Source organism: Ambystoma mexicanum, chromosome 6q, assembly GCF_040938575.1.
Source record: "Ambystoma mexicanum isolate Mex_15411 chromosome 6q, UKY_AmexF1_1, whole genome shotgun sequence".
NCBI lineage: Eukaryota > Metazoa > Chordata > Amphibia > Caudata > Ambystomatidae > Ambystoma > Ambystoma mexicanum.
The window spans coordinates 778,571,998-778,599,168 of record NC_090937.1 but is presented as its reverse complement, the minus strand read 5'-3'; positions in this window follow the sequence as shown (position 1 = coordinate 778,599,168).

Sequence of the window (27,171 nt, the reverse complement as noted above, 5' to 3'; positions counted from 1 at the left end):
AGCTGGTGGCAAGTGCAGGGTGAGTGCAGACATAAGTGCTGGTTTGGGGACTGTAGGGATACAGAAAACAGTCCCCAGGAGCAGGGGTTGCAAGTGAGGCAGCGCAAGCATGCAACTGGCAGGCCTAGGGCCCGAGTTCAGATGGGTGGCCAGGTAACCCGTGCAGTCACATTGTCAGCCAGGACTTCAGCAGGGATGAGGGGGGGAAGCAGAAGCAAAGAGGAAGGTTTTTAGGTGCTACCGGAACCGAAGATGATTCTCCTTAAGATTCAGGGCGGAGGGGAGGCTGTTCCAGAGGGAGGCCCCAGCCGAAGAGAGCGATCTACCAGATCTACCACCAACTCATTTATTTTGTAGCTTTTATTCTGATATGTATCTTTTTTAAATGTGTTTTAAATTGATGTGCTATGCACCTTTTACATTTTGAAATTTTGTGATATGGTATTACGGATGAAATAATTTATCTCATGTGTTTGCATTGTATAAAATGTTTTTCTTTTGTCTGTAACTATGTACTAAAATGTTTTAATTAATTAACCAAATGCACAATAACAAAATAAAACAAATCAAAAAGTAAACTACCAGGGCCCTTGACACAGTAATTACGGGTAGATCTACTTACCTCGAGGAATTCATTAAATATGCTATTCTATATTACAACCTCTAGCTGAACAGGTGCAGAGTTTGCACCTGCAACTACTTACCTCATCATCATTAAGATGTGCCAAAAAACAGTTCCCCACTCTTGCTGGTGGTCCTCTTATTTTCCTGACAGCCAATGGGAGAAAACCTTAAGGTATGACATGTCAGTTCCCCCCACCTCACACCCAGAGCCAAGTGTAATAGTTAATCACTTAACCAAACTCACCGGAGCCTTAAAGTGAAGTCACCTAACCCCTATACATCCCCACCCGTGCTCACCACTGCATGTCTGTATATATCTGGAAATATTCAATTGCTGAAGTGTTCATTCGAGGTCTGTCTTGTGCAAACCCATTTTCTGTTTCCAGCTCCCTAGCCACAACCATTCTTTAAATCTATTAACTACTGCATGATGAGTTTGTAAAGGTTTAACAAGCATTCAACAAAGAGTCTTCCGTTCATCAACAAGCCCTTTGCACAGTGCTTCTCGGCAAATCACTTTTCATTTTCAATAAATACAAAGAGGGTAATTCATGAATGTGCACTGAAAACGGGCGCAAGCGTGAAAATGGCAGCGCACGCGTGCGAAACCCAGCCAAGCGCCCATTTCCTGATTCATGGAAGGCGCTGCGCGTGGCTTACCTGGGACCTGCGCCGAATCTGCATGTGGCGCACACTTCGGTCACGGGAATGGGGAACAACACGCGAAAATGTGGGCGTTACGGGGAAGTACCTCTGCGAAATCCTCGCAACGCCCACACACACGCTAACAACACGCATTCATGGAATCGAACAGGGGAAACCTGTTCACCCCAAAAAAAAGACGTGCTAAGCCGGAAACACATACGCCAATCGAAAGCTGGCATAAGCGCTCCATGCAGCTTAAAAGTGCACGCAAACAACAAACAAGCTCATACTGCTATGATGAATGTACCGCTCCTCGCAGCAGTGGTCGTGGGACACCGCAGGGAGGATGACCTCACATCACCCACCGTGTGCTCCCAAGCAGTGAGCCCCTTGGAAAAGGTGCTCAATGTCCTGCATTTTTTGCCAACTGGGTCATTTCAGCAGACAACTGCCATAGTTGGGGGCGTCTCACAGCCCACGCAGTTACGCTGCCTACACCAGGTGTTGGCAATCATGACTGCACGCCCCTCAGTCCGCAGGCACATATACATGCCCATAACACCCGCAGAAAGCCAGGCCATGGTCCAGGACTTTTACAGGGTGGCAAACTTCCCCAAAGTGCTTGGTGCCATTGATTGTACCCATGTGGCTCTACGTGCACCTAGGGCCACTGAACACATCTATCGCAACCGCAAGCACTGGCATTCCATCAACGTGCAGGTGGTATGCGATGCCAAGGGAATAATCACCTCTGTCTACGAAAACTATCCAGGGTCCACCCATGATAGTTTCATATTCAGAATGTCACCCCTCAACCAGGACTTGGAAGCTGGGAGGCATGGCGAAACATGGCTCATTGGTGAGTAGAAATGCTTGTGCACATGCATGCATGTCACACACAGAGAAATGGAGAAACCCAACTAATCACAACCATTATCATCTCCCCGGGGGACAGTGCCTACCCTCTGGGCACCTATATGATGATGCCAATACGGAACCCCACCACACCACCCGAGGTAAGATACAACGCAGAGCATATTGCAACCCGGGGCAAAGTGGAGCGCACATTTGGAGTGCTGAAGTCACGTTTCCGCTCCCTTGACCGCTCTGGTGGCCAGCTACTATATGCGCCCCCAGTAGTGTGCAGGATCATTGTGGCAGCATGTGTCCTGCACAACGTTGCAACCCGGTGGGGCGTACCGGTGGACATGGTGGTGCCCCCACATCCACAACCACACGCACGCCCGCTGCACATGGGAGAGGAAAGGGCACGTGGCGAGGCAGCCCGTACCCAGCTGGTGGATACATTTTTCACCTAAAATCCCACCCCTGCGGAGTGCACACAGGCCTGGCACAGACAGGTGAGAATCGATGATGAGAAAGGGACAGTCAACTGTCACAACCTCAACAATCTGAGAATGTGTCCCTGGAAGTGCTACATTGTGTGCATCCCTAGCTACTTAAAGAAACTCAATGCCATGTGACCAAAAGGCACACATTCATGCTGCATAATCGACTACCCCCTTACAAAACAGCATGCCAAAATACTGGTATGTCAGGTAACCCCTCACAAACCCTATGTCACCCGCCCGACATACCATGCCATGGCATGCAATGTGAAAGCAACCAAATCAATGCAAAACACATGACACAACTGTCACAAAGTGCACCATCACAAATGGAAACAGGCCACAGACAATTCCATCTCACATATCAAAATGAAACTACACACATGAACATATATTTACCAGCATGACAAATCATGAATACAGGACCCAACAGTGGCAACGTCAGACAGTGACCAATCACAATAGCTCAAGTGTCAAAATCTGACAAAGCCACCAGATGGACCCCTCATATCTTCAGTGTGTTGCTCGTAGGTAAATGTGGCAGGGTACTGCATACAGCATGAACTGCATCTGCAATGGAGACAGGCAAGGTAACACATGAAGAAGCAACATGTAAATATGCATAATGAGCAATATTAAAACCAATATACATATCAACCATGCAGTGGAGAAACCATCATGAATCCCCACTAGGGGTGTATACACAGTTTGGACTTCAGACTGGCCACACAACTGATAGAAGCCCAATGCCTCTGTTTAAGTTACTGTCACACGGTGCTCTCCTTGCAAGCACATGCAAAGGGGAATCAGGAGTGGCATATGTTTCTGGACCCCAAGCCTGAAACACAAACACAAGACAAGCCTGTATGGGCCCTGCTGGAACACACAGTGGATGCCTTTGGATGCCACACAAAACAACACACTGTTACATGAATGCACAATAGACAGAAAAAGTGAAAAAAGAAAAAAAAGAAGAAAATAAAATCAAAAATCATAAATGGCCATGGTCGACCAGGGGGGATCACCTAGGAGGGGGGAGATACAGGGTGCACCTCAACACCCACTTGCATGGATGTTGAGAAAAAAGAAACCCGTCCATGGGCTCATGGCCTGCACGGCTAGCCGATAGTGGGAGAACTGCCATCGCTGTCAACACCCTCTGGTACAATATGAGAAGGTGTGCATGGTACGGGAGGCTGACCACGCATATCCCTGGAATGCTCCTCCCTGGCACCAAGCATGCAGGTCTGAAAGGTTTGGTTCTGCAGGATGCTGGTCCAGAGGTCCCCATGCAGCACCTCAAGTATAGCATGGAGTTCCACCTGCAAGGCCTGACGTGATGCACAGATCTCCTCACGGGTTGCCTGGACCTCAGCTGAGATGTTGTGTGTTAGCTGCTCCATCTGCTGTGCTGCCTGGCTACTCATCTTCCCTCAGGGCATCCCTGTGGGCCTCTGCAGATATGGCTGTGCGCAGAGCCCCCAGTTCAGCCCGTCGGTCCCTGTTGGTGGCCAACATGTCCTGCCTGTGTGAGCGGTATGTGGACCATGTTGCCTGCTGCTGGAGCCCCACCTGCCTTTCGGGGGGGAGAATGGAAGGGCCCACCCTTTCCACAGCCTGAGCCATCATCTCACATGAGGCCCCCTGTTGCTGTACAATTGGATAAATGGAATACTCCCACACAGTATTACCCGGTGGCGCACGGTCACCGCGTTGCCGGACACGACACCTGTCGGGCCCAAGGAGACGTGCACCTAGCTGTGCTGTTGCTGCCTGTGGCTGCAGGACTGCATTCCTCCTTTGATCTGCTGCCCCAGGAGCAGGAGCAAATAGTGTGGAGCGTGACCCTGCATCCGTAACCGCCACAGGCGGACATTCCAACGCTGAATGGGCCATTGAGGGGTCTACCCCCAGTGCAGGTGTGTTGGACAGAACAGCATCCCTGCCAGAAACACTCACCTGCGACAGGACATATGTGTCGATATCTGATTCAGCACCTGAGCCATAGAGATCCTCAGAGGTGTACTCAGACACCCGTGGACAGGATGGTCTGTAGGAGCAATGGATTCTCATGCGCCACCACCCCATGTCCTCCACTGGTGCCTGGTTGGGGCTCTGAGTACTCCTGCCCATGACCCATCTCCTCCCCCTCCACTGCTTCCAGTGCCTCATCACCTGCACAAATGAAAAAGATGTCATGAACACACGTGTGAACAGCATAGCCCACACACATAGGCATTACAATGTTGACATCCAATACATTAATCGGACATATCACACATGACACAAACTCAGCCATGCACGCAGTGCCAATGAAGTGGAAGGGGACCCTGAAAGCAGACACTGATTAGTCTAAAATGGAAAAGCAACACATGTGCTGCATGGTTCATAGCACCTACACCACACAGAAGCCTGTGACTGGCATGGACCATCCACTAACAGGACAGATGCCAGCACACAGATGGCACGTAGCATAGCCATAGCAGAACTGACAAGCAGACCCAGATGGGAGTAAATCACTACTGTCCCCATCTATGTAAAATGCATTTCATCAAATAGAACATGCAAAAGAGTGTGTCAAAACACACATGTTTCACATGCTGCAACAATGCCAGTGTGTTCAAATACAGTGATGGGAGGCACATTAATACATCAATGGTAGGTCACTTTGACATGACACAAGTGAATTGTCATGTTGAAGATTGAAACAGGGCTCAGAAGTGAGCGGGTGCAGTGCAGTACATGTGTATTTCCTCAACAGTCAATAAAAAGACAAAAAGCGTAATTACAATGTCGTGTCATGATGGCAGTGTAAGGGCAAGTGCAGTCATCATGTGCAAAGTGTTTGCAGTGGTTAGTAGGGATACAGTGAACCCCAAACCCAAGTTTGGGGGATGGCTTGGAGGCAGTGCATGGGTCACACATGGCAGTTATGACTACATAGCCTGACCTGGCACTCAATCACAACACATCACCCAAGCAACATACACATGGTCTGGACGCACACGCATGGACACTTACCGGACATCGTCTCAAGATCCGGGAGGTCTCCCACACCTTGGATATGATCCTCTGCGATGAACCCTCCAGTGATTGATTCATGTTGTGTGAGTTCATCGTCCTCTGGTGGTGTCCCACTGCCAGTCACCAGAGTAGAGGTGTAATTAGAAGCCAGCTTGTTTTTAGCTCAGCGTTTGAGGTCATTCCAACGCTTCGAGCAATCAACAGCTGTGCGCTTCACAAATCCCAAGGAACTAATGTGGTCCACGATGCACTGCCAGTGGGCCCTATGCTGAGCAGGCACAGTTTTGCACCCTGCCGTCACCAGCATGTCATGGCCGTGTTCCAACAGGTAGCCCACAAGTGCGTCCAGTTCCACATTATTGAAACTCTGCTTCCTTGATGTGCCAGAGGACCAAGCCATGTCTGGGGTCCCAGCCTGTTCCACAAGAGCACGCTTCTTCCTCTTGAGAGGTGGTACGGACCCTGAGTGGCTTACGCCTGTAGGGGCTGAAGCACAGGTGGACTGGCCACTGGAAGCAGGCAATGGCATGATAACCAAAGGTCTCACTGCAGGCATTGGCTGTAGGGTGCTGTTGCCAAGACCAAGGACCACAACTGCCTCAGTGTGAGGGGCTGGGACCAACACTGTCCCGGTGTTACGCTCACCTGGTTTCTGCGGAGGCGTTGGGGCACGGTCACAGCCTGCCCAGGGATGAAACTCCTCTTGTCTGTTCCTCCCTCTGTGTCTGTGTGGGGAACTGTGGTGATGAGCAGTGTGGTTCCTGCGTGAATATAAGGGGGTCATATGAATATGCAGCCTGTGGTCCCTGCCCCCTTCTCCAGACCTACAAAAGGGCATTGATCCTTTCTGTTTCATCAAGAGGGCAATTCCTTTATCAGTAGTAGCAAGGTCTTTATGTTACTAGAAACCTGGCTTACTAAGGTTTTCAAATTTGATGGGTATCAAGTTCTTTTTCGGCCTGCAGTGCACAAATCTAGACATCGATCGATGGGTGGTTTGGCTATTGGTGCCCGGGTACAATTTGAATTAAAACCTTTAGTCTATGGCCCAATTTCAGCTTACGTATTATCTGCTGTACTCTGCGACCCTAAATGTTTGCAAGCGTAAATTATGATAGTGAATAAATATGATCACCCAGAAGATAATGGCTCTAATAATATTCAGGATATTGTTGACAGGTTATTAGCATCTTGGCTGGAGGTGTGCCCTGGTGGGAAGATAATCTTAGCTGGGAATTTTAACTCCTCCACCCTCTCTACTAAACTTGTCCTTAATTGTGAATCTGATTCCAACAGTTCATATGGTGGAAAGCATGGGAAACAGATATTTAGAAGCACCAAATGGAGTGTGCTGGTTGGTTCATATGACATGATGTGTTTAAATAAAAAGGGCCATTGTAACAATTTGTCTTGCACTAGTTGGATTAATGGGTGTGTTTCCTACTGCCTGGGTTACGTTTTCATTGATCATGAAACAGGTCTGAGATGCAGTGAGCTGACACTGAAGCATGCTAAGGTCGGTGGTCACGCTACTCTCAAATGGTCTTTGATGTTGGATAGTCCTAGTAACTTGAAACACATTGAATTTAAGATTACAATTAATACTCAAGGTAACCGCATAATTTGGACAGAGCGGAATATACAGAGACTGACCAAATACATTACTGATACTGAGATAGCCTTGTTGAAATGGTTAGATCATCACAATTGGGATTTTAGGAAGTTAATGGATGCTTTGGGAAATTATTTATGTCTTACCCGTAAGTTAGATAAGAGTAACTGTGCTCACAATGGACCCTTTGATACCCTAATCTACAATAAAAGAAGGGACTACCATCAGGCTAGAGTCTTGGGTAGGAATAACATGACCATATCTAAAGTGGGAAAAGGGAGGCAGTGGCTAACAAATCTACACGCTATAAGAAGTGGTTTAAGGCACATACTTTTTCCGGTACTAACATTAATTGAATGCTACAATTTAAACTCCTATGGAGCAATGATAATAAAACATTTTGGTCCCTGATTAGGAGTGATACCGCTGGCCATCCTTGCCATGAAGATAATCTCATCTCTGAGCCTGAGTGGATGGCAGCAATTAACAATCTATATTATGAGACTCAAAATAGTATTTTAGCTGTTGAGGTTTGGCCCCCCTTATTTAGTGAGGAATTTGTCTTTGAGATTGATGATATTCTGATCATTATTAGGGGTCTTAAGAACTCTTGTGCACCTGGGCCTGATGGTACTGCAAACATGGTACTTAAGGCTAACCCTGCACTTGCGCAATCTAAATGACACCTGGCCTAGTAGGATCGCTGTCTGTCTTCCCCTTGTTCCCCCTCCCTGCCTCGTCGCGCCTTGAAACACTTGTGTATCGGCGCGTTACAAATGCCATATCATATCATATCATAACCCTAATTTCTGGGCTATTTCCTTGGAGCGTCTTTTCCACAGCATCATGGTCATTGGTCTGATGCCCCCCTATACTCTTTACTGTGTTCAAGAAAAGGGACAGAAGTAACCCTGATAATTATAGGGTTCTGGCCATGTTGGGTAGTAGTCAAAAGGTTTTCGTGATGATGCTACTGAAAAAGCTCAATAAATTGGCTGAGGAAAAAGGGTTGTTGCACAAGGTTCAAACTGGTTTTCGAAAGGAACATGCTACTACACTAAATATCTGTGCCCTCCATTGTCTAATGGCCAACGTTGCGTGCCACAAAGCTAAGAAATGCTACTTCTGCTTTGTAGACTTCACAAAGGCATTCGACTCGGTTTCTTGTCCTTGACTTTACAGGCTTGGGGAATTGACACAAGTTTACTGTATAGCCCCAGAGTGACAGTGATGGAGAGGCCATGCTAGGCCCCTATTGTGAGAGTGAAGCTGGCTAAGGTAGAGTCTCATTGAACTATAAAAGCCAGTACAAAAAAGTGAATTCTGACATAAGTCCAAATGAAATGAAAAGAAATGGGCCTATTTCAACTCTACTAAACCAGACAGGCACTCAAGTGAAAAGGAATCTAACTGAGAGCTGAAAATTGCTGGATTGTGTCCAATGAATGGGAAAGGAAATGTGGTGCTGCAGATGCTGACTTCATGTAAACTGGGAAAAGGCACCTTTTGATGGATTCAAAACTAAAGTAGTACACATGGGAAGAGATACATTAAAATGCTGTGTATTTGAAAAATACAAAGGAGGAATTGTGCTTTACATTTAAAAAGTGAAGCCAAGTGACATATTTCAGAGAAAGACACTGGGCCTCATTATGAGTCCGGTGGTAGCCGTGCCAGTAAATACCGGTTCGGCTGCCTCCAGAGTCATTTTTTTTCTGGCATGCGGCAATGGGGACCTACTGGGGCATTCAAGCCCCGGCAGTCCCGGTAATTCCTCATTGCCGGGCGGCGTAAAATATTACTCCCCATTCCCATTCGAGTCCCATTGGACTCAATGGGAATGGGGAGGACATATGCACCGGCCCCATTCATGAATGTTGCCGGTGCATCTGTCAAGGTCTGCTAGCAGACCTGGTGGGCTAAAAGGCACTCGCTCGCAGAACTCGTAGTTTGCCAGTGCAGAAACAATGGTACCGGAAAGGTTACCGGTACTGTTGTTTCCGGACTGGCAAATTTGAAATGACCCCCACTGACTTTCCACAAATAAACTGACATTTGAATGGAAAGGCCTACTTGTTGGAGAAGCAAACAATAATGTTCTACGTAACTGTGGCCTATGTGTGAATAATACCAAAAGTGAACTTATATCTGTCCAAACCTTATGTAAAGAAAGATTGTATTATAAACAACATGCACAGATATAATGCTAAATGTTACATTTAAACACATCTTGTCAATTTAAAATCTGTACTTTCAGAAGTATGGATGAGCTTGTGTCTTTCCACTGAAATTAAACTGCGGCCTTAAGGAATTTGGCTGGGCCCGCAAGGAAAAGCAGGCCTGGTGTACAGTTTAAATGCTTAGAAGTACAGATAATTAGATCAGAATTGTGGAGGGGTAGATAAATCAGCCAGCAGAAATGACCTTTAAGGTCAGGCCTCCCCATTAACTGCATTAGTGAACAACAGAAATGAAGTTTTTAGGGCTGACACATCCTCAAGAAATGGCCTTCAGAGCCACTTACGGATCTTCAAACGCTGTGAAATAGACCCAGCTGATAAAAAGATGTTTGTGTCAGATCACAGAACAGAAATGGAACTTTAAAACAGTGGGGGCTAAATATGGAACCATGAACTCCCAGGTGATGCCTTGCCATAGATTAACATTGGGCCACCTTTGATTTAATTAAAAGAGAATCATGTGTCCCAGTGAGCTCATCCCAGACTCATATTAAAGGGGATAAGAAGCCCATTGGTACCATGTAAATGGGAATTCTGTGTGATGTATACAATTTGGGTTATGAAGAAAATTATGATTCTGGCCTTCTCATAATTCTGAGGAAATGTAAAGCTGGTGTGGTGATAGATTGTGAACTTAAGGTTTGATTCTTGAAGGGTCAGCTTTGTAACTATTTTGGCTCAGGAGAAAATTGAAAAAAACTGTGGAAGGGCGTGCCCAAATAAGATTCGTTTTTTCTGACTGGCCATAAATATATGCCTGCAATTATCTGAAAAACTAAGGCAGCTGCCATGTTGTGTGTTTTTAATGACTCTGAAAAGGGTAAACCCATCTGTCATTTTGGGATGATGAATCTTTCTACTCCCTCAGCCTCCATCAGCCGCACCTCCCAACTCTTTGTCCTATCAGCAGGCAATGGGCATATTGGGGGGATGGGGAGGGGTAGGGGGAGGGAGAGAGCTAACCAATTTTTATCATGAGAATTATGATAATAATGGAGTTTCACCAGCCCTATAAGAGATCAGTTTTCAATCTGAGAAGGTCTTTTTCACTTGACCTTTCCACTCTATTCTTGGAGGTAGTCTACTTCTGGACTCTTGTGAGGAACAGCTAGCAGAGGGGCAAGGAGATCTACCAAGGCCTTGATCATTGCATGTGAGACAGAGACTGGGAAATTGAGAGGCTGGCTGGGCCTGCCATTTGAGGAGCCAGAGGAGGACTGGGTGCTGGGGACTATCATTGACCAAAGCCTTTGACCAGATCTATGTTGTCCTCAGAGGAGCCCTGCCGTTACTCTAGATTCCCCATAATCAAGGCCTCCCATATGAGTAGATTAATCCAAATGCCAACACAGGTGTGGGGGAGAATCTGCCAGCCTTAATCTCCATCTCGCAGAGCAAGTAGGGTGGTGGAACTGGGTAGACCTGTGGCACAATTTATTAAATATAACACAAATGAATTCCCCCTTAGAAAACCACCCTATCCTTTTAAATTGAATTGTGTTGGGAACTGCCTGCCTTTATCCTTTCTATTAAATGGTGGGAAGGGGTAAAACTGTGTAGACCCTTTAGTGCATTGAATTAAAGTTAAATAAATTAATTCCCATATAGAAAATCATGGGATGAGTGTTGTTAGAGTTCGGAACTAACAAAGTTCACGCCCAGTGTGTTAGAGCAGGTATAGACAATAAGTACTTGGGTGAATATTTTTTCTGAAACCCCGACTTCGGTACAGAAGGTTGGGGTGCATAGTCCCAAAATAAGTAACCATAAACTCTGCCATTCAAGTGAATGTAGAGTGTGCAAAACAAAATTTCCCATTTATTCACTTGCATCCCAAATCAGAATCCCAAGGCCCTGCATTTTATGCAAATAAAAAGCCCAAAATGATTTTCCCATTGAGTTCTATTCCTAAACTTTGCCTTTCAAATAAAAAGCCCAAAACGATTTTCCCATTGAGTTCCTTTCCCAAACTATGCCTTTTAAATAAAAAGCCCAAAATGATTTTCCCATTGTGTCTATTTCTCAAACCCTGCCTTTCTATCAAAAAGCCAAAACGATGTTCCCACTCCCTGTACCTTGCCTTCAAATTAAGGGGTCATATATAACTGATGCCTGGGGGTGGGGGTTGCTCGGAGAGAATAGCATTGTGATAACCCCAAGCAATCACTGGGTGTTGTTTCAAATGTCCTAATTGTTAATGTACAAAGACATCCTATGTGTGTTTTGATTTAAAGTCTTCAAATTCAACCTGTGTTTGTTGTAGTAACTTAAAGTACATTAGAAATATAAGTCAGTCAATTGGTGCAAGTCATTTGAAATTGTGATATTGTGTAGGGCCATGGTGTTGGTGGCTGATGTGTGCGTGACTGTTATATGATTCCTTGTAAAAACTTAAATAAATATATATGTTTACTATACACCGGCCTGGTTCCTAGCTCATTGGTGGTAAAGAGGGCATTTGCTGAATGGTACGAGATAGGTTGGAGGCCTCACTGAAGTTGAATCTGCAAAGTGCTGTGTTGCGTGCCACCTTGCTTGGGGGGAAAGGAACTCCCTGAGTGGACAGTGACCACAGAATAAATCGTGACAGGAGGGCCTCGTAACTCAATTAATGATCACCAATAGTGGTTTAAAGCAGGGATGCATTCTTGCACCCCTGCATGTTAACTTGTACATTTCTGACTTGGCCTTTGCGATTGGAGCTGTGCAACTTTTTCTTCTACCGTTGGAGGTGAACCAGCAGCATGGTTTGGCTAGATCACCCCCCTATTGATCTCCAACACTCCATTGATGTACTGTCTTTATATACGAAAGATAAAAATGTGAAAATGAATATCAGCAAAATGAAAATTGGTATGATTGGCTGTGGTTCTAGGAATAAAAGCCCCTTTTGTTGGAAGCTATATGGTGTACCCCTGGTGGAGGCGAAGGGTTATATTTATCTCTGGGTACCTATCAAGTCTCGTCCACAATATATGTCTTATAACATGAATTACTTGGTAAACATTGGGCTAACATTGGACGATCTGATTGTTTAACATTCTCCCCACTAGTGAACACACAGGTATTTGGGTAGGGACCCCTTATGATATGATATGATATGATATGATATGGCATTTGTAACGCGCCTATACACAAGTGTTTCAAGGCGCGACGAGGCAGGGAGGGGGGAACAAGGGGAAGACAGACAACGATCCTACTAGGCCAGGTGTCATTCAGACTGTGCAAGAGCAGGGGTAGGGGGAAGGGAAAAGTGCAAGAGGAAGGGGGAAGTGCAGTACAAAGTAAGTAGAGTAAAAAATAAATAAATAGGGCCAGCTGGTGGCAAGTGCAAGGTAAGTGCAGACAAGTGCTGGGAATTGGGGGCTGTAGGGATACAGAGACAGTCCCGCAGTGCAGAGGTTGCCAGGGAGGCAGTGCAAGTGGAGAGTGGCTGGGCCCAGGACCGAGGTCGGTGAGAGTGGCCCAGTAGCAGATTCAGTGTAGTTTCAGTGAAGAATTTAGCAGGGGAGAGGGAGAGAGAAAGCAGAAGCAAAGGGGAAGGTTTTGAGGGGCTTCCGGAACCAGAGATGGTTCTCCTCAAGTTTCAGGGAGGCGGGAAGGCTGTTCCAGAGGGAGGCCCCTGCCGCGGAGAGAGATCTACCCTCAGCTCGTTGCTTCGAGAAGCGGCTGACCCTGAGGGAGTTGGAGACGGATGAGCGAAGGGCTCGGGAAGGAAGATATTTAGGAAGAGAGAGTTGAAGGTATTTAGGCCCCAGGCCTCAGAAGGCCTTGTGGACAATGCAGAGGGTTTTGAACGTAATCCTCGCAGCCACTGGGAGCCAGTGTAGAGATTTCAGTCCTGGAGAGATACGGTCCCTGGGCTTGAGGCCAAGGACAAGTCTCGCAGTTCTGTTCTGGATGAGTTGCAGAGGGCTGAGAGTGGAGGCAGGCAGATTAAGATAGAGGCTGTTTCAGTAGTCCAGCTTCGAGAGAACCAGGGCTCGGGAGACAGTGAGCTTCTGGGGGAAGGAGAGGAAGGGAAGAATACCTCTGAGGAGGTGCAGCTGGTAGTGTGACTTCTTAGAGACGTCAGATATATGAGGAGAGAAGAATGAGGAAAGACTGTGCCGCTTTGCTTGTGTAATCATACCGTTGAATCTGCTCGGCACATTCTTACATGCTGACCTAAATTGAATAATGCTTATATAAAAAGGGTATGCATCTTTGATTCCTAGAGTTGAATTCAGTTGGATCAATTCTGGAATGGCATCTATCGTGCAGAATCAATTGTAAAAATGGCTTCTGCTTTTTTTAAATCTGGAATGGGGCCTTATGAATACTAGAATAGTTTTTAGCATTATATACTTTGTATTGTAATGGCATCCCCTGGTGAATTGCTGTACTTGATTTAATCTTTCTGCTATTTCTCATCAATTTTAAACATATTTATCTCATTGATAGGATATGATATGATATGATATAATATGGCATTTATAACACACATATACACAAGTGTTTCAAGCCACGAAGAGGCAAGAGAGGGGGAACTGAGGGAAGACAGACAGCGATCTTACTAGGCCAGCTGTCATTCAGATGACGCAAGTGCAAGGGAAGGGGGAAAAGAAAAGTGCAGGGGGAGGGGGAAGTGCAGTACATGGGATTATAAATAATCACATAAAATAAAGAAAGGTCAGCTGGTGGCAAGTGCAGGGTGAGTGCAGACATAAGTGCTGGTTTGGGGACTCTAGGGATACAGAAAACAGTCCCCAGGAGCAGGGCTTGCAAGTGAGGCAGCGCAAGCATGCAACTGGCAGGCCTAGGGCCCGAGTTCAGATGGGTGTCCAGGTAACACGTGCAGTCACATTGTCAGCCAGGACTTCAGCAGGGATGAGGGGGGGGAAGCAGAAGCAAAGAGGAAGGTTTTTATGTGCTACCGGAACCGAAGATGGTTCTCCTTCAGATTCAGGGCGGCGGGGAGGCTGTTCCAGAGGGAGGCCCCAGCCGAAGAGAGCGATCTACCAGATCTACCACCAACTCATTTATTTTGTAGCTTTTATTCTGATATGTATCTTTTTTAAATATGTTTTAAATTGATGTGCTATGCACCTTTTACATTTTGAAATTTTGTGATATGGTATTACGGATGAAATAATTTATCTCATGTGTTTGCATTGTATAAAATGTTTTTCTTTTGTCTGTAACTATGTGCTAAATGTTTTAATTAATTAACCAAATGCACAATAACAAAATAAAACAAATCAAAAAGTAAACTACCAGGGCCCTTGACACAGTAATTACGGGTAGATCTACTTACCTCGAGGAATTCATTAAATATGATATTCTATATTACTACCTCTAGCTAAACAGGTGCAAAGTTTGCACCTGCAACTACTTACCCCATCATCATTAAAATGTGCCACAAAACAGTTCCCCACTCTTGCTGGTGGTCCTCTTATTTTCCTGACAGCCAATAGGAGAAAACCTTAAGGTATGACATGTCAGTTCCCCCCACCTCACAACCCAGAGCCAAGTGTAATAGTTAATCACTTAACCAAACTCACCGGAGCCTTAAAGTGAAGTCACCTAACCCCTATACATCCCCACCCGTGCTCACCACTGCATGTCTGTATATATCTGGAAATATTCAATTGCTGAAGTGTTCATTCGAGGTCTGTCTTGTGCAAACCCATTTTCTGTTTCCAGCTCCCTAGCCACAACCATTCTTTAAATGTATTAACTACTGCATGATGAGTTTGTAAAGGTTTAACAAGCATTCAACAAAGAGTCTTCCGTTCATCAACAAGCCCTTTGCACAGTGCTTCTCGGCAAATCACTTTTCATTTTCAATAAATACAAAGAGGGTAATTCATGAATGTGCGCTGAAAACAGGGGCGCAAGCGTGAAAATCGCAGCGCACACGTGCGAAACCCAGCCAAGCGCCCATTTCCTGATTCATGGAAGGCGCTGCGCGTGGCTTACCTGGGACCTGCGCCGAATCCGCATGTGGCGCACACTTCTTTGCAACATCCCAAAGGCTGTGTGCGAGATGCCCAGTGAAGGCGCATACCGGCCAGCGCACACACCTAAAAAGGGGGCGGATCACGGGAATGGGAAACAACACGCGAAAATGTGGGCGTTACGGGGAAGTACCTCTGCGAAATCCTCGCAACGCCCACACACACGCTAACAACACACATTCATGGAATCGAACACGGGAAACCCGTGCACCCCAAAAAAAGACGTGCTAAGCCGGAAACACATACGCCAAGCGAAAGCTGGCGTAAGCGCTCCATGCAGCTTAAAAGTGCATGCAAACAAGCTCATACCGCTATGATGAATGTACCGCTCCTCGCAGCAGTGGTCGTGGGACACCGCAGGGAGGATGATCTCACATCACCCACCGTGTGCTCCCAAGCAGTGAGCCCCTTGGAAAAGGTGCTCAATGTCCTGGATTTTTTGCCCACTGGGTCATTTCAGCAGACAACTGCCATAGTTGGGGGCGTCTCACAGCCCACGCAGTTACGCTGCCTACACCAGGTGTTGGCAATCATGACTGCACGCCCCTCAGTCCGCAGGCACATATACATGCCCAGAACACCCGCAGAAAGCCAGGCCATGGTCCAGGACTTTTACAGGGTGGCAAACTTCCCCAAAGTGCTTGGTGCCATTGATTGTACCCATGTGGCTCTACGTGCACCTAGGGCCACTGAACACATCTATCGCAACCGCAAGCACTGGCATTCCATCAACGTGCATGTGGTATGCAAAGCCAAGGGAATAATCACCTCTGTCTACGAAAACTATCCAGGGTCCACCCATGATAGTTTCATATTCAGAATGTCACCCCTCAACCAGGACTTGAAAGCTGGGAGGCATGGCGAAACATGGCTCATTGGTGAGCAGAAATGCTTGTGCACATGCATGCATGTCACACACAGAGAAATGGAGAAACCCAACTAATCACAACCATTATCATCTCCCCGGGGGACAGTGCCTACCCTCTGGGCACCTATATGATGATGCCAATACGGAATCCCACCACACCACCCGAGGTAAGATACAACGCAGAGCATATTGCAACCCGGGGCATAGTGGAGCGCACATTTGGAGTGCTGAAGTCACGTTTCCGCTCCCTTGACCGCTCTGGTGGCCAGCTACTATATGCGCCCCCAGTAGTGTGCAGGATCATTGTGGCAGCATGTGTCCTGCACAACGTTGCAACCCGGTGGGGCGTACCGGTGGACATGGTGGTGCCCCCACATCCACAACCACATGCACGCCCTCTGCATATGGGAGAGGAAAGGGCACGTGGCGAGGCAGCCCGTACCCAGCTTGTGGATACATTTTTCACCTAAAATCCCACCCCTGCGGAGTGCACACAGGCCTGGCACAGACCAGGTGAGAATCGATGATGAGAAAGGGACAGTCAACTGTCACAACCATAACAATCTGAGAATGTGTCCCTGAAGTGCTACATTGTGTGCATCCCTAGCTACTTAAAGAAACTCAATGCCATGTGACCAAAAGGCACACATTCATGCTGCATAATCGACTACCCCCTTACAAAACAGCACGCCAAAATACTGGTTTGTCAGGTAACCCCTCACAAACCCTATGTCACCCGCCCGACATACCATGCCATGGCATGCAATGTGAAAGCAACCAAATAAATGCAAAACACATGACACAACTGTCACAAAGTGCACCATCACAAATGGAAACAGGCCACAGACAATTCCATCTCACATATCAAAATGAAACTACACACATGAACATATATTTACCAGCATGACAAATCATGAATACAGGACCCAACAGTGGCAACGTCAGACAGTGACCAATCACAATAGCTCAAGTGTCAAAATCTGACAAAGCCACCACATGGACCCCTCCTATCTTCAGTGTGTTGCTCGTAGGTAAATGTGGCAGGGTACTGCATACTGCATGAACTGCATCTGCAATGGAGACAGGCAAGGTAACACATGAAGAAGCAACATGTAAATATGCATAATGAGCAATATTAAACCCAATATACATATCAAACATGCAGTGGAGAAACCATCATGAATCCCCACTAGGGGTGTATACACAGTTTGGACTTCAGACTGGCCACACAACTGATAGAAGCCCAATGCCTCTGTTTAAGTTACTGTCACACGGTGCTCTCCTTGCAAGCCCATGCAAAGGGGAATCAGGAGTGGCATATGTTTCTGGACCCCAAGCCTCAAACACAAACACAAGACAAGCCTTCATGGGCCCTGCTGGAACACACAGTGGATGCCTTTGGATGCCACACAAAACAACACACTGTTACATGAATGCACAATAGACACAAAAAGTGAAAAAAGAAAAAAAAGAAGAAAACAAAATCAAAAATCAAAAATGGCCATGGTCGACCAGGGGGGGATCACCTAGGAGGGAGGAGGTAAAGGGTGCACCTCAACACCCACTTGCATGGATGTTGAGAAAAAAGAAACCCGTCCATGGGCTCATGGCCTGAACGGCTAGCCGATAGTGGGAGGACTGCCATCGCTGTCAACACCCTCTGGTATAATATGAGAAGGTGTGCATGGTACGGGAGGCTGACCACGCATATCCCTGGAATGCTCCTCCCTGGCACCAAGCATGCAGGTCTGAAAGGTTTGGTTCTGCAGGATGCTGGTCCAGAGGTCCCCATGCAGCACCTCACGTGTAGCATGGAGTTCCACCTGCAAGGCCTGACGTGATGCACGGATCTCCTCATGGGTTGCCTGGACCTCAGCTGAGATGTTGTGTGTTAGCTGCTCCATCTGCTGTGCTGCCTGGCTACTCATCTTCCCTCAGGGCATCCCTGTGGGCCTCTGCAGATATGGCTGTGCGCAGAGCCCCCAGTTCAGCCCGTCGGTCCCTGTTGGTGGCCAACATGTCCTGCCTGTGTGAGCGGCATGTGGACCGTGTTGCCTGCTGCTGGAGCCCCACCTGCCTTTCGGGGGGGAGAATGGAAGTGGCCACCCTTTGCACAGCCTGAGCCATCATCTCACATGAGGCCCCCTGTTGCTGTGCAATTGGATGAATAGAATACTCCCACACAGTATTACCCGGTGGCGCACGGTCACCGCGTTGCCGGACACAACACCTGTCGGGCCCAAGGAGACGTGCACCTAGCTGTGCTGGTGCTGCCTGTGGCTGCAGGACTGCATTCCTCCTTTGATCTGCTGCCCCAGGAGCAGGAGCAAATAGTGTGGAGCATGACCCTGCATCCGTAACCGCCACAGGCGGACATTCCAATGCTGAATGGGCCATTGAGGGGTCTACCCCCAGTGCAGGTGTGTTGGACAGAACAGCATCCCTGCCAGAAACAATCACCTGCGACAGGACATATGTGTCGATATCCGATTCAGCACCTGAGCCATAGAGATCCTCAGAGGTGTACTCAGACACCCGTGGACAGGATGGTCTGTAGGAGCAATGGATTCTCATGCGCCACCACCCCATGTCCTCCACTGGTGCCTGGTTGGGGCTCTGAGTACTCCTGCCCATGACCCATCTCCTCCCCCTCCACTGCTTCCAGTGCCTCATCACCTGCACAAATGAAAAAGAAGTCATGAACACACATGTGAACAGCATAGCCCAGACACATAGGCATTACAATGTTGACATCCAATACATTAATCGGACATATCACACATGACACAAACTCAGCCATGCACGCAGTGCCAATGAAGTGGAAGGGGACCCTGAAAGCAGACACTGATTAGTCTAAAATGGAAAAGCAACACATGTGCTGCATGGTTCATAGCACCTACATCACACAGAACCCTGTGACTGGCATGGACCATCCACAAACAGGACAGATGCCAGCACACAGATGGCACGTAGCATAGCCATGGCAGAACTGACAAGCAGACCCAGATGGGAGTGAATCACTACTGTCCCCATCTATGTAAAATGCATTTCATCAAATAGAACATGCAAAAGAGTGTGACAAAACACACATGTTTCACATGCTGCAACAATGCCAGTGTGTTCAAATACAGTGATGGGAGGCACATTAATACATCAATGGTAGGTCACTTTGACATGACACAAGTGAATTGTCATGTTGAAGGTTGAAACAGGGCTCAGAAGTGAGCGGGTGCAGTGCAGTACATGTGTATTTCCTCAACAGTCAATAAAAAGACAAAAAGCGTAATTACAATGTCGTGTCATGATGGCAGTGTAAGGGCAAGTGCAGTCATCATGTGCAAAGTGTTTGCAGTGGTTAGTAGGGATACAGTGAACCCCAAACCCAAGTTCGGGGGATGGCTTGGAGGCAGTGCATGGGTCACACATGGCAGTTATGACTACATAGCCTGACCTGGCACTCAATCACAACACATCACCCAAGCAACATACACATGGTCTGGACGCACACGCATGGACACTTACCGGACATTGTCTCAAGATCCGGGAGGTCTCCCACACCTTGGATATGATCCTCTGCGATGAACCCTCCAGTGATTGATTCATGTTGTGTGAGTTCATCGTCCTCTGGTGGTGTCCCACTGCCAGTCACCAGAGTAGAGGTGTAATAAGAAGCCAGCTTGTTTTTAGCTCAGCGTTTGAGGTCATTCCAATGCTTCGAGCAATCAACAGCTGTGCGCTTCACAAATCCCAAGGAACTAATGTGGTCCACGATGCACTGCCAGTGGGCCCTATGCTGAGCAGGCACAGTTTTGCACCCTGCCGTCACCAGCATGTCATGGCCGTGTTCCGACACGTAGCCCACAAGTGCGTCCAGTTCCACATTATTGAAACTCTGCTTCCTTGATGTGCCAGAGGACCAAGCCATGTCTGGGGTCCCAGCCTGTTCCACAAGAGCACGCTTCTTCCTCTTGAGAGGTGGTACTGACCCTGAGTGGCTTACGCCTCTAGGGGCTGAGGCGCAGGTGGACTGGCCACTGGAAGCAGGCAATGGCATGATAACCAAAGGTCTCACTGCAGGCATTGGCTGTAGGGTGCTGTTGCCAAGACCAAGGACCACAACTGCCTCGGTGTGAGGGGCCGGGACCAACACAGTCCCGGTGTTACGCTCACCTGGTTTCTGCGGAGGCATTGGGGCACGGTCACAGCCTGCCCAGGGATGAAACTCCTCTTGTCTGTTCCTCCCTCTGTGTCTGTGTGGGGAACTGTGGTGATGAGCAGTGTGGTTCCTGCGTGAATAAAAGGGGGTCATATGAATATGCAGCCTGTGGTCCCTGCCCCCTTCTCCAGACCTCTTCTGCCTGGATGTAGCTTCCCTGGGGTTGCACTACTCTTGAGGCTCACCTGCTAAATGATGATGGTGAGCTATCCATCCTGCTGCTTCTGGCAGGGGTGCTTGTTGAAGGGAACCGAGTTCCTTCACTGGTCCCTTGTCGTGGAAGTCCAGGCCAGCTGCCACAAGTCCACTTCTCTTGTGGGTAAGTGTTTCCCTTGTTTCCACTTGCCCACCTCTCTTCCGACCGTTGTAATTGTGTTTGTAAAGTTTGTTTTCTGTCCTTCGTATGTAATGTCTCTTTTCTCTGCTCTCTCCCCTTGCAGGTGGTGTAGCGGTGCTGGCTGTAGCTGCAGTAGAAGAAGCAGAGCCGGTGGTACGGAGGAGTGGGGCTGCGATGGTCCGACAGCTGGTAAGTAGCCTTTAATGGTGCGTTAGGGTGCGCGTTGGGTTTTAAATGCGGCGCGACCCTGGGTTGGGTGTTTTCAGGAGTTCTAACCTTGTCTTGTCTTCTTTTCTCGTTTCAGGACTTTGGCTTCGTGGGACAGAGAGCGCAGGTGCTGCGGTGTCAATTCGGGATCTGCCAAGAAGATGGAGCGTTGCCGTGAGATGCGAGCCAGGGTCCAGGTAAGGATGCTGTTGTTGCAGGATCACGAGGTAAGTAGCTGGTCCAGGCGGCGGTGAGCGTCACGTTGCACGGAGGTGCAAAGTAACACGAAGCATTTGCTTGAGGGATCGGTGGGTTTATATAGTCTTGTTCCCGGCCATGCCTAGTAGCGCTGGCCTGCCTGCTGCCATGCCCTGCCACACCCGATGAGTCAGCACCTGAAGACCAGGCCTAGGGAGCCACACCCAATGAGTCAGCACCTGGGGATGTTCTCTGGAATAAAGGCTTCCAGCACCTGGAAAGTTCTTGTAAAATAAAAGCACTCCAGCACTGAAGTAAAATAAAAGCACTCCTGCACTGAAATAGAGTGTGCACTGAAGTAAAATAAAATCACTCCTGCACTGAAATGAAGTGCTCCTGCTCACATCTCTATATGAGCCTGGTGCCAAAGGTGCCAGGACTGAGTCCAGCCAGGTCCCCTGTGTTTATGAGTCCCAAAGGGATATAAGTGAGTCAAGTGACCCATTGCCCCCGTCACTAGATGCTGTGGTTTTTGTGTTCTGGGGACCGTGGCCACGACAGCACTCCCCCTCAAGGCCCCTCTCAAGGGGGTTCCCCTCATGGCCTTGGTTTAGTGGGGTTATTGCGGTGGAACTACCTGATTAATCGTGGCGCGTGTACATGTTCACTGGGCTCCCAGGTCCGATCTTGGGGTCCATAACCTTTCCAGTCTGTAAGGTAGTATAGCTTGGACCGGACCATCTTAGAGTCTAGGATCCTTTTAACTTCATATTCTGGATCTCCTTCAACTATTTCGGGATACAGTGGAGTATCAATCTGTGTACCTGGTCTCAATGGTTTTAGAAGGGAGACATGAAACACCGGGTGGATTTGCATGTGGGCCGGTAATTCACAGCTTTGATGGAATAGGGTCCCAGGTATCTGGGACGGAAGATTTGTGGCCCCTTCAGAGAAATGTTTTTGGAAGCTAACCAAACCTTGTCCCCAACCTGATAATTTGGAGCCTCCTTTCGGTGTTGGTCTGCAAACTGTTTCTGCTTTTCTTTGGCTCTGGTCAAATGTTCTGCTGCCTGCTCAAGGACTCGAGTGATGGTTTCATGTAAGGTTGTTACCGCTGGCATCTCCAGTGCTTCAAGCGAATCAAAGACAGATGTTTGTGGATGTCGACCATATACTGTGTAAAATGGTATGTGTCCTGTACTGGTGTGGATGGCATTGTTGTATGCATATTCGGCCAACCAGAGTATGTCCTTCCAGGTATCTTGGGTTTGTTCTAACATGCACCTTAAGTACCTCTCTAGAGTTTGATTGGTCCGTTCGGTCTGGCCTTCGGTTTGGGGATGATGACTTGTGGACAATCGAAGGTCTATTTTGGCGATTCTGCAACATCTTCTCCAGAGAGCTGAGACAAACTGAGTTCCACAGCGTGATATCAATATTGATGGGAATCCGTGTAGTCGGACAATTTGTTCCAAAAAGACGGTGGCCAGAGTAAAGGCCGTCGGGAGCCCTTTCAGAGGAATGAAATGGGCCATTTTAGAGAACAGATCCACAATGACCAGGATGGTGTTGTATCCGTTGCACGGGGGAAGATCAGTAATAAAATCCATATACAGCGTATGCCAAGGTGCCGGGGGCACCATCAAAGGACGTAGAAGTCCTGCAGGACTTTGTTTTTGAGACTTGTGCTGAGCGCAAACACCACAGGTCACGATGAACTGGGCAATATCTTTTCGGAAAGTTGGCCACCAGTAATTTTTCGTTATTTTAGCTTGAGTTTTAGCCATTCCTGGAGGTCCTTCTATTAAAGAGTCATGGTAGTTTGCTATAATTTGGTTTTGCAGGTCTTTATACGGAACGTACAGTCTCCCTTGAAAGTGCGGTAGATTGTTCACGATAGTGTATTGATCTCCTCTTGACAGCCATTCCTGCTGTTCTGATTGGTTCATCAAGTGCTGAAGGCCAATTTTGAGGTCCTCCAAAGTGGCAGTTGCTGCAATCGTGTTCAAGATTCGTTCTTGAGGGATGATTGCCACAGGGTCGGGTGTGGTGAACGCCTTTTCATCTTCGCTCATTCGTGATAGGGCGTCCCCTTTTCCATTGAGTACTCCGGGCCTGTAGGTAATCACAAAGTCATATTCCGCAAAAAAGAGAGCCCGGCGCAGTTGACGTGATGATTGTGCTTTTGCGGTTTTCAGATATTGTAGGTTACTATGGTCCGTAATGACGGTGACTGTGTGCCTGGCTCCAGGAAGGAAATGCCTCCATGCCTTGAATTATGCTTTTATTGCTAACAGTTGTTTATCTGTGATCGCATAGTTCAATTCGGGAGCGGAGAACTTACGAGACCAGAAAGCCACAGGATGTAATTGTCCTGTTTCGGGATCTCGCTGAGACAAAACCGCTCCCATTGCTACGTTGGAAGTATCGGTTTCGACGACGTATGGCAATTCGGGTCGGGATGCTGTAAAATGGGTGCTGATGTAAATGCTCGTTTTAGGGTCTGGAAGGCTTCTTCTGCTTCTGTGGTCCACTAAAATCGTTTGTTCTTTCGCAGCAGGGATGTGATGGAGTGAACAATCTGAGAGAATCCTGGGATGAACTGACGATAAAAATTGGCAAACCCGAGCACACTTTGTACACCTTTCATGGAAGTTGGTGAGGGCCATTGGAGGATGGTATCTACTTTGTGCGTGTCCATGTGTACCCCTCACGGTGTGAGTATAAACCTGAGAAATTCAACCTCTGTCACGTGAAAGAAGCATTTCTCCAACTTGGCGTACTGCCGATATTGTCGAAGTCTTTCTAAAACAGCCTGGACATGTCTGACATGATCCTCCTTGGTGGTTGAGTAAATGAGGATTTCGTCGATCTAGACGAGTCCTCACACGTTTAATAGTTCAGGGAGCATGTCGTTCATAAAATATTGGAACGCTGCGGGGGCATTACATAGCCCACAGGGCATAACCAGATATTCGTAAAGGCCATATTTTGTGTGAAATGCTGTCTTCCACTCATCTCCATTTTTGCCTCTTACCAGATGGTAGGCCCCTCGTAAATCCAATTTGGTATAAATATGCGTGTTTTTTACTTGATCCAGAAGTTCTGGAATTAGTGGCAACGGGTACCGGTTTTTTACTGTGATCTGACTGAAGGCTCTGTAGTCAATGCAAGTTCTCAGGTCTCCCTCCTTCTTAGGCACGAAAAATAAGGCAGAGGAAGCAGGGGATTGTGACGGGCGAATGAAGCCGTTGGCTAAATACTGATCCAAGTATGTTTTTAAATGTTGGTTTTCTTGCTCCGTTAGGGTGTAAATCCGACTGCAAGGAATCTGGGCTCTGGGTACAAGATCAATGTGTCAGTCGTACATTCTGTGCGGGTGTAAGGTATTCGCTTGTTCCTTTTGAAATACATCTTGGTAATCCAGGTGTTCAGATGGTAAAGAACTGGTGAGACCTAATACGATTCCTTTCTTTGAACTTGGTTTAGTGTGATCTTTCACTAAGCATTCTTTGTTGAAACAGGTGTTATCACAGTCTGGGGAAAAAGTCAGAAATCTTTTACGCCATTCGATCTTGGGATTATGGGTTTCCAGCCAAGGCATCCCTAATATCATTTGGAATTGAAGAGCGCCGATGAGATCGAAGGTGATGTCCTCTTGGTGACCTCCCTCACAGAGAAGCATAACTTTTTCAGTATAATGCATCACTGGGCCAGATGATAACTGAGATCCATCAGCCACTGTAACATTTTCCAATATCTGCTTCTGTCGGAGAGTAAGACCTATCCGGATAGCCAAATCTTGTTCAATGTAATTCCCCACAGCTCCACTGTCAATATATGCTTCTAAAGCATGCATTTTCGATGGGTGTGTGTGGTCTACCAAGAGCACTGGGATGACTAGGTGTGAGGTCTGTATTGGTTCCTTTTCAATGCTTGACAAGTGTACCCCTACGCTTGCGGGGCGTTGGAGTTTCCCGGGTCCAGTTATTCTTCTTCACTCTTGTCAGTTGCTCCAGCTATTCTATTGGGTGGTTTCACGGACATTCTCAGATAAAGTGTCCTGTTTTGCCACAATACAAGCAGAGCTGTTGCTGTGTTATTTTTTTCTCTTTACGCCTTGGTGAGAGGGCTCCACAAGCCCACGATCTGCATTGTTCTGATCATTCATGCGGCTTGGCCTGATTCTCACGGGGTCGCACATAGGCCAACCGCCCTTCAGCCCTGGCTCTATCCATTTTCCGATTCTGCTATCTATGATCGAGTTGAACTGTTCGGTCAATATATTCAGCACCCCCCTCCGGGGGATTTACTACTTGGGCTAGAACGTCCATAAGCTCCCCTCGTAATCCACGGTGAAAGAGCGTAGTTCTTTTACCTCTGGCCAATTTGTTTGGACTATAAGACGGTTGAAGGAGGTGATGCAGGTTAACAAATCTTGGTTACCCTGCCGGAGTGACAATAATTTGTTGCCCAGAGCCTGACCATGTGCATGCCGTGCACATAGTTTCTCCATTTCACGCTGAAAAACCCCAAAATCCTGAAGCAAGGGGTCATCTTGAGTTACCAAGGGTATAGACCTATCCGCTGCACTTCCTCGCAAATATGAAAGTACAAATGCCACCCTAGATTGATCATTTGGGAAGGCCCCAGGTCTGCACAGGAAATGAAGGCAGCATTGATTCATGAATACAGCGTACCTATTTGCATCACCAGTGAAGCGTTCGGGCAGAGCTAAGGGAACCGCCCCTGGAAGAACCACCTGTACGGGCATTAGCGTTGACTGTGGTGGCAGAATAGGGTGGGCCAGCCCTGGTAATGGGGCTTGGCCAGCCTGTGCTTGGAGCATCTGCCTTGCTAAATCGTCCGTGTGTTCTCGATTCACAATGAGGTCCCTCCTTAAGGCATTGGTTTCCTGTCTTGAGGCAGGAACATCAGCCCGTAACTCTCCCAGTAACTGGGCCAGCTGAAGTTTCCATAACACCCAGGCAGAGATTCATAGGAGGCTTTGCATTCTGTTATGCTCACTTGGTCTCTGCGGAGGCGTTTGGGCACAGTCGCAGCCCTCCCCAGGATGAAACTCCTCTTGTCTGTTCCTCCCTCTGCGTATGTGTGGGGAACTGCGGTGATGAGCAGTGCGGTTCCTGCGTGAATATAAGGGGGTCGTATGAGTATGCAGCCTGTGGTCCCTGACCCCTTCTCCAGACCTGTTCTCCCTGTATGTGGCTTCCCTGGGGTTGCACTACTCTTGAGGCTCACCTGCTAAATGATGATGATGAGCTCTCCGTCCTGCTGCTTCTGGCAGGGGCGCTTGTTGAAGGGAACCAAGTTCCTCCACTGGTCCCTTGTCGTGGAAGTCCAGGCCAGCTGCGACTAGTCCACTTCTCTTGTGGGTAAGTGTTTCCCTTGTTTCCTCTTGCCCGCTTGTCTTCTGACCATTGTAATTGTATTTGTAAAATTTGTTTTCTGTCCTTTGTATGAAATGTCTCTATTCAATGCTCTCTCCCCTTGCAGGTGGTGTAGCGGTGCCAGCAGTAGCTGCAGTAGAAGAAGCGGAGCCGGCTGTACTGAGGAGTGGGGCTGATATGGTCCGACAGCTGGTAAGTGGCCTTCAATAGTGCCTTACGGTGCACGTTGGGTTTTAAATGCGGCGCGACCCTGGGTTGGGTGTTTTTGGGAGTTCTAACCTTGTCTTCTTTTCTCGTTTCAGGACTTCGGCTTTGTGGGACTGAGAGCGCAGGTGCTGCGGCATCGATTCAGGATCTGCCAAGAAGATGGAGCGTTGCCGTGAGATGCAAGCCAGGGTCCAGGTAAGGATGCTGTTGTTACACAGGATCACGAGGTAAGTAGCT